The 9,010-nt window shown below is 40.8% G+C and overlaps 1 pseudogene; it reads right to left on the reverse strand.

Annotated features, from left to right (window-relative positions):
• Positions 1–2,974: 2,974 nt before the first annotated feature.
• Positions 2,975–6,776, reverse strand: LOC129857312 (zinc finger protein 239-like; annotated as a pseudogene).
• Positions 6,777–9,010: the final 2,234 nt, after the last annotated feature.

The raw sequence follows: 9,010 nt of genomic DNA on the forward strand, positions 1-9,010 counted from the left end.
CTAACCGACTTGCCAAAACTATAGTTTGCTAAAAATAAATTTGTGGAGTGGTTGAAAAATGATTTTTAATGACTCCAACCTAAGTGTATGTAAACTTCTGACTTCAAGTGTAAGTATTCAGACCCTTTGCTATGAGACATGAAATTGAGCTGAGGTGCATTCTGTTTCCATTAATCATCCTTGAGGTGTTTCTACAACTTGATTGGAGTCAACCTGTGGTACATTCGATTGATTAGACATGATTAGGAAAAGCACACACCTGTCTATATAAGGTCCCACAGTTAACAGTACATGTCAGAGCAAAAACCAAGCCATGAGGTCAAAATAATTGTCTGTAGAGGCACAGATCTGGGGAAGGGTACTAAAGAATTTCTGCAGCATTGAAGGTCCCCAAGAACACAGTGGCCTCCATCATTCTTAAATTGAAGAAGTTTGGAACCACCAAGACTGATCCTAGAACTGGCCGCCCGGCCAAACTGAGCGATCGGGGGAGAAGGGTCTTGGTCAGGGAGGTGAACAAGAACCCAATGGTGGCTCTGACAGAGCTTCAGAGTTCCTCTGTGGAGATGGGAGGACCTTCTAGGACAACCATCTCTGCAGCACTCCACCAATCAATCAGGCCTTCATGGTAGAATGGCCAGACGGTAGCCACTCCTCAGGAAAAGGAATATGACTGCCCGCTTGGAGTTTGCCAAAAGGCACCTAAAGGACTCTCAGACCATGAGAAACAAGATTCTCTGGTTTAATGAAACCAAGATTGAACTATTTGGCCTGAATTCCAAGCATCACGTCTGGAATAAACCTGGCACCATCCCTACGATGAAGCATGATGGTGGCAACATCATGCTGTGGAGATGTTTTTCAGCGGCAAGGACTGGGAGACTAGTCAGGATCGAGGGAAAGATGAACGGAGCAAAGTACAGAGAGAGCATTGATGAAAACCTGCTCCAGAGTGCTCAGGACCTCAGACTGGGGCGATGGTTCACCTAAATCCAGGACAACAACCCTAAGCGCACAGCCAAGACAACGCAGGAGTGGCTTCGGGACAAGTCTCTGAATGTCCTTGAGTGGCCCAAATAGCTGTGCCATGACACTCCCCATCCAACCTGACAGAGCTTGAGAGGATTTTCAGAGAGTAATGTGAGAAACTCCCTAAATACATGTATGCCACGCTTGTAGCGTCATACCCAAGAAGACTCGAGGCTGTAATCGCTGCCAAAGGTGATTCAACAAAGTACTGAGTAAAGGGTCTGAATACTTTTGTAAATGTGATAATTGAGTGTTATTGACTTTTAGAACATTTGCTAAAATAAAACATTTGCTTTGTCATCATGGGGTTTTGTGTGTAGATTGATGATGAATATTTATACTGCTTGGTATGACCCTCGATCGCAATGCATTACAGAGGGTGGTGTGGACGGTCCAGTATTTCACTGGGGGCGATCTCCATGCCATCCAGGACCTCTATACCAGACGGTATCAAAGATCCCAGCCACCTAAGCCATAGACTCTGCTACCATACAGCAAGCAGAACCAGAACGTGAAGTCTGGGACAAAAAGTCACCTGAACAGCTTCTAACCCCAAGCCATAAGACTACCGAACAGTTAATGAATTGGCTATCCGGACTATTTGCATTTTCCCTTTTTTGCACTAACTCTCTTACACCGACTTTATGCACACTCACTGGAATGACACAGTCCGGTGAATCTCAATCAAATAAGACCGCAGGAGGCCGTTCAACCTGACATACGCCATATTTAGTTCATGTTTAAAAAAATAAATAAAATACAGCTGCATTTTTAAGTCCGCTTTATACAATTTGATTTCATGTGACACAATTTCTCAGTCAAAAATATGTGATAAGTGTGGGAGCAGCATTGTGTTTTCTCATGAACTTGAAGTCCATTTGATGTGATATATTCCATCCCACACTGGGAGCAGTGGTAAGGCATCTCCCCTGTGTTTATTACCTCATGGTCTTTCAGGTTCCCTAACTGGGTAAATATAATTCCACACTAACAATGTTTTCATCCAATATTTTTATGCGAGTAAAGTCATGCCGTATAAAAACAAATTCAAAACAGATGTGATAGAAACAGGGAGTGTTGGTACAATTTCATAAATGCCGATGGACAACTTGTTCGTTCAACTTGGTGGGATTTTTTGTGTCTGTAAAATGAACTACGGAACAATTCTGGTGAAAACACTTTTATGCACAAATATTGATAGAATAACCATCATGTCGAAGCAAAGTTGCAGTGACATGACGATATGTTGGGTGGTCCTCCCATCACGACTTCAAAAAGCATGCAGTTTATTAGGCTACACATGAAATAAGTTATGATTAACTTCCCATGGTGGTGAAAGTGCACGGTGATGAGCTTGATGCTTTCTAATAAATATTGAGTGTCTTAATTTGTATGCTGGCGACATGATGAACAGTGCTTGGCTGCCAATTGACAAATAAAATTGATCTTGCTCTTATCCACAATCTCATCATGTAGGCTACCCTCTGCACTGCATCTACTAGCTGTTGGCTAGAGTACCGTGCCAAGACCAGAGCGGGCACATTCGCTATTTATTGCAGACTTTTTGTGCCAAAATCATTGACAGAGATAAAAATGGGATGGAAACATTTACTTTTTATTTTATTTGGTAGGCCTAAATGAAAAGTTATACGACTTAGTGCTTTTTATGTGCACTATGTCATCACGCATAGCTTTTTATTTGCAACAAGTCAGTTTGATGGAAATGCACCTCTGTTGGGAAAATGTGAATATTTTTCATGCATATTTTTGAATATTCGCATGAAAATCTGTCACAAATTGGATGGAAACCTAGCTACTGGGAGCATTGATACATTTTCTCTCTGATGTGGATTATTTCATGCAATTGCAGTTGCTTTAAACAGGTACATTTCAATCCACAGGAGGAGCAGTTGAAATAGGTTTCTTGCTTGTGTGTCTTTGCTCATGCTGTTTCAGTTTCCCTAACTTCTTAAAAGTCTTTTCACAATGAAAACAGTGGAAAGGCTTCTCTACTGAGTGTATTCTTTCATGTTTTTTCAGGTTACTTGATGTGGAGAAGTGATTTCCACACTGGGAACAATGGTAAGGCTTTTCTCCTGTGTGTGTCCTCTTATGTGACTTCAGGTACCCTGCTTGGGTAAAACCCTTTCCACACTGAGAGCAATGGAAAGGCTTCTCTCCTGTGTGTATTCTCTTGTGATCTTTTAGGTTCCCTAACTGGGTAAAATTCTTTCCACACTGGGAGCATTGGTAGGGCTTCTCTCCTGAGTGTATTCTCTCGTGTTTTTTCAGGCTCCCTAACCGGGTAAAACTCTTGCCACACTGGGGGCATTGGTAGGGCTTCTCTCCTGAGTGTATTCTTTTATGTTCTTCCAGATGCCCTAACCGGGTAAAACTATTTCCACATTGGGAGCATTGGTAGGGCTTTTCACATGAGTGTATTCTTTTATGTTCTTCTAGATGCTCTAACCAGCTAAAACTCTTCACACACTCAGCGCATTGATAGGGCTTCTCTCCAGTGTGTATTCTCTCATGTTTTTTCAGGCTCCCTAACCGGGTAAAACTCTTTCCACACTGGGAGCATTGGAAAGGCTTCTCTCCTGAGTGCGTTTTCTCGTGTGATTTCAGGGACCCTGATGAGGAAAATCTCTTTTCGCATTGGGAGCAGTGGTAAGGCTTCTCCCCTGTGTGCACTCTCTTATGTTCTTTCAGGTGCCCTAACTGGATAAATCTCTTTCCACATTGAAAGCAGTGATGTGGTCTTGCTGGTTTGGACGTCTCTGGGTCTGGTTCCTCTGAGGGACTCGTCCCACTTTCAGAGTAAGAGTCTGGTCTCTCCCCTGCCAAAGTAAAACAGAGTATTTAGTTAAACAGAGGGTCATTCCATGTCATTTCAGCAAGCCATGTCGCCCACCATCTCAGATTGTTCTGAAATTGTTTCTGTGGTTAGAAACAGATAAGTGTACCATTTTTTAAACATATATATTTTTAAATATAATCTGAAAAATGAGCCAAAGCTATTGTTTTTTTCACCCAAAGTTGCAAAGAAAATGAGGTGATCCATTTAATAAACACAAGAGACCAGCAAAATGGATAAAAGGGTGTGGTGGCAGTAGAAGGAACAGTGGCCTCTAGTGTGCAAAACATGGTACTTTCAAACAGATTTTTGGTAAAGAATGCAAGCAACTTAAATGGCTAATTTCTCTGAACAGAGGGAAAAAACATCACCAGATTCACAGGGGATATATTATGTAGGTTGAAAAAGCAATACTCCAAGCTGCAGCTACATACTACTTGTCAGAGATAGAGAACTGATACTGTATACTAGTTGTTGGGGGAGGGCTATTGATAATTTTATTGGAATCCTCATGTCTTACTCATTGTCCAAATCGGATGTTAGGTACTATATTTATTTAAGATGATAAGAATCGCATAAATTAAAATGGCCAATTTGTGTGGAATCAATTTGGGTGCAATCAATTAGCTGATCGTGGACTTTAGGAAACAGCAGAGGGAGCACGCCCCTATCCACATCGACGGAACCACAGTGGAGAAGGTGGAAAGCTTCAAGTTCCTCGGCGTACACATCACTAACAATCTGAAATGGTCCCACACAGACATTGTGGTAAAGAAGGCACAACAGTGCCTCTTCAAACTCAGGAGGCTGAAGAAATTCGGGTTGGACCCTAAGACCCTCAGAAACTTTTACAGATGCACAATTGAGAGCATCCTGTCGGGCTGTATCACCGCTTGGTACAGCAACTGCACCGCCCATAACCGCAGGGCTCTCCAGAGGGTGGTACGATCTGCACAACACATCACTGAGGGCACATTGCTTGCCCTCCAGGACACCTACAGCACCCAATGTCACAGGCAAAAAGATCATCAAGGACATCAACAACCCGAGCCACACTCTGTTCACCCCGCTATCATGTAGAAGGCGATGTCAGTACAGGTGCATCAAAGCTGGGACCGAGAGACTGAAAAACAGCTTCTATCTCAAGGCCATCAGACTGTTAAACAGTCATCACTAGCACATTAGAGGCTGCTGCCTATAGGCATAGACTAGAAATCAGTTGCCACTTTAAGGAATGGAACAATAGTCACTTTAATAATGTTTACATACTGCTTTACTCATCTCATATGTATATACTGTATTCTATTCTACTGTATTTAGTCAATGCCACTCCAACATTGCTCGTCCTAATATTTATATATATTTCTTAATTCCATTATTTTACTTTTAGATTTGTGTATTGTTGTGAATTGTTAGATACCACTGCACTGTTGGAGCTAGGAACACAAGCATTTCGCTACAGCCACAATAACATCTGCTAAATATGTGTATGTGACCAATACAATTTGATTTGATTCCTCAGAGATCATATTATATTTAAACAAAATAAATGTTTCAGGAATGCTAAACTTGTATGTTTCTAACTACAGAAACGATTTCAGAACAATCTGAGATGGTGGGGGTCAAAATCCTATTTCTTGTGCTTTTCTAAGGTGGAATGACTCCAGAGAGACCAGGGTTGTATAAACGGAAGCAAACAGGCCAAATTGGAGGGGGGGGAGGGCAACTACCTGATCTTGTCTAATGAGAAATGCTTGTTTTTCCTTTTAAGTTGCAAAACGTTTTGCTACGGTGTGCACTAATGAATACGACCCTGAATGAAACATCCATATGATAAACCTGTCTTCCTGTGAGGTGTAATCCAAATCAGATTCCTCAATAATCTAAGGCCAAGTTTTTCACTACGACAAAGACAAACTGTGCAACAGATGAATTCCAAGTCTGGTATTGGCTTTTTTACTAACACGTAGCATGTGTAATATTCTATGAACATTACCCTTGTTTTGGTACATAGAAATTAAACTAGTGTGAATAAACAACTATTATGTTCATACCGTGTGCAGGTATTCAAATAAGATAGGTACCTTTATCATAGAAAGCATTAAGTGCTATTTTGTATGTATTTGATACATTGTTATGTTTTGTTGGTGGTCCCCACTCTTTGTAGCTTTAACAAAATAGTACAGTAAACGTCAGTAGAATTACCCTTTTAAATCACACATTCAACAACTGCAAAGTTTTTGCCCCAGTTTGAGAGACAGTACTTACTGGTGCTAATCAGATCGCCAGTACCCTCCTCCAATGTGACAGTAATCTCCCCCTCCTTCACTCCAAAAACGTATTCCTCTTCCTTCACTGCGACAGTCATATCATTCTCCTCCTCTTTAACTCCAAAAACGGCATCCACATTTTTCTTTTCCTCTTTGTCTTCTTTCATTGTAACGTCCTCCTCTTTCACTCGGAAAGCGTCGTCCTCTTCTTTCACTGTAACTTCTTTCTCTTCTTCTTTCACTGTAACAGACTCACCCTCTACCTCTTTTTTTACGGTGACGGCCTCTTCTTCATTCTCCACTTTCACGATAGTTTCTTTCTCCGTCAAACAGACCTCTTCTTTAGCAGAGGGGGAGTACATTAGTGAGCTCATGGTCGATAATATTAGTTAGCTAGCGACTAGCCTAGTGCTACTTTAACCAGAAAGTTAGCTGACTAACAACAACAATTACAATTAAATGGGGTAACTAGTAGATACGACGGAAATGTTTCAAACACAGTGGCTAATAATCACCGAAAGCGTCTAAAGAGCTCCAATATTTCGGATATGTTGGCTAGCAAGCTACCGAGATGGTTGACCAGATTCTGTTGTTGTTGAAGAATCGTCCCGTCCACTAGATTATACGTCAGACTAGCAGCATCGCCTGAAAAACGCACATCGCCATCTGCTGACTAGAGTGGGTAACGCAGTTGGTAATTTGTATTTATTTATTTTCTGACAAAAAGTATTTCATTAAATAATAGTATTATTTGGAAACGTACAAAGTGAAGCATGTGTTAATCAGTCCAGAGTTATGGATGCAACGACGAGAAGAGTAAGACAATTCAGACTATTGAGATGAATACCCAGCCAGCAGTGGCGGTCGGTGCTGTTTAAAATGATTGAGGATTATTATTTTTTCCTGAGCATGGCCTTATTTCTATTACAGCATATTGGATGACTCTCGTTTATATTCAATTCACCCAGTCCAATGTAACAGCGATTTAGGCTACTACATGATACCCAACTTTTTCCTATAGCCATCATGAGGTTGCTAAAACCTAGCCTGACAGTTTGAGGTGACAGACAGTAATCACAGCCTACATCGTTGTCACCATATTAGCTAAAGTAACGTTATAGTCAGCATAGCTAATAGAACTAAAGTGTTAGTAAACCCTCTACAATCATGCAGTAAAGTTACAGTGTACAGTCAGTTAGCAGTTACACCTGCGGGCAACGGTGGCAATAAATGAGTAATACCAGAAGCTTACCTTGCCTTGGAAGAGTTCCAGTGTTGTGTTCGCTAGCTGGCTATGACTTTCCAACATAGCATCCCTCTGTTTGAGCAAGGTGTTTCAGTAGGCTAAACTAGCTAGCTGAATTTGCTAGCTAAAGAAGTGAAACTGAAAGTGGAAAAAAAATGTCATTCTATCTATATTTCTCTATTGCTTCTCCTTCATTTTGGAATAAATTATTTTGTTAAAAATTGTTCAACTATTGTCATTCTCTCTTTGAGTCAACTACTCACCACATGTTATACACTGCAGTGCTAGCTAGCTGTAGCTTATGCCTTCAGTACCAGATTAATTCTCTGACTGGGTGGACAACATGTCAGTTCAGGCTTCAAGAGCTCTGATTGGCTGGAGGACATCCTCCGGAAGTTGTCATAATTACTGTGTAATTCTGGAAGTGGGTAAGAACCATGAGCCTCCTAGGTTTTGTATTGATGTCAATGTACCCAGAGGAGGACGGAGGCTAGCTGTCCTCCGGCTACACCATGGTGCTACTCTTCAGAGTGCTGTTGATGTTACTGTAGACCTTCTTTGCAAAATACTGTGTTTTCATCAATTATTTGGTGACATGATTATATTTAGTATAGTTTTATCTAATAAGGATAACTTTGTAAATGTTTTACAATTTACATTTTCATGCAATTCCCTGAGGATGTTCCTCCACTGCCAGAAAAGTGATTAATTTAGGAAGCTTGTTAACCAAATGCCCATATCTTTTACCTCAAATTAGTCCTTTAGAAACATTTTCTTGGTAAACCACTCTCGCCCATATTAGGATGTTGGGTGAAGAAGAGGATACGAATGACGAAGAGGAGGAAGGTCTGCAACCTTGATAATTTCCACAGAATTAAATATAATCTGCTCACTACAGCTCACCATTAAAGATGGATTTACATTTGTTATGACATTATTATGTTGGGACATTACATTTATATTATATATATTTTCTCTTAGATTGGGACAGGATTTGGGGTGGCAGGTAGCCGCGGGTAGTGGTTAGAGTGTTGGGCCAGAAACCGAAAGGTTGCAAGATCAAATGCCTGAGCTGACAAGGTAAAAACCTGTCGTTCCACCCACTGTTCCTAGGCCATCATTGAAAATAAGAATTTGTTCTTAACTGACTTGCCTAGTTAAATAAAGGTTAAAAAGGTTAGTCAAGCATCTAGTTTAGTCTCCATTCTTGCTTGGGTTCAAGAATGGCATGGAAAAGTTGTTAGACTGTGGTGTCAAAACGAGTGCTTCCCCACTGACCGATTCCCTTCGTCAGGAACACGATGGTGGAGGAATACAGCGACATTCCCCATGAGTTTGATACCTGGCACACTTCAAAGGGTGAGTTTTAATAATGTATATGTTATTCTTACCATTCTTACCATCATGTTTAAATACATTTTTATTTAACCTTTATTTATCTAAGCAAGTCAGTTAAGAACAAATTACAATGACGGCCTACAGTGGGTTAACTGCCTTGGAACGCCATTTGGGTCTTTGCGTGTCAAAAAGATACACGTCAAATAACACTATTTGACACAATAAATAACAATATGTAAACTATATGCAAATGTTGGCCATTCACTATAT

This window comes from Salvelinus fontinalis, chromosome 1 (genome assembly GCF_029448725.1).
Source record: "Salvelinus fontinalis isolate EN_2023a chromosome 1, ASM2944872v1, whole genome shotgun sequence".
Classification (NCBI taxonomy): Eukaryota; Metazoa; Chordata; class Actinopteri; order Salmoniformes; family Salmonidae; genus Salvelinus; species Salvelinus fontinalis.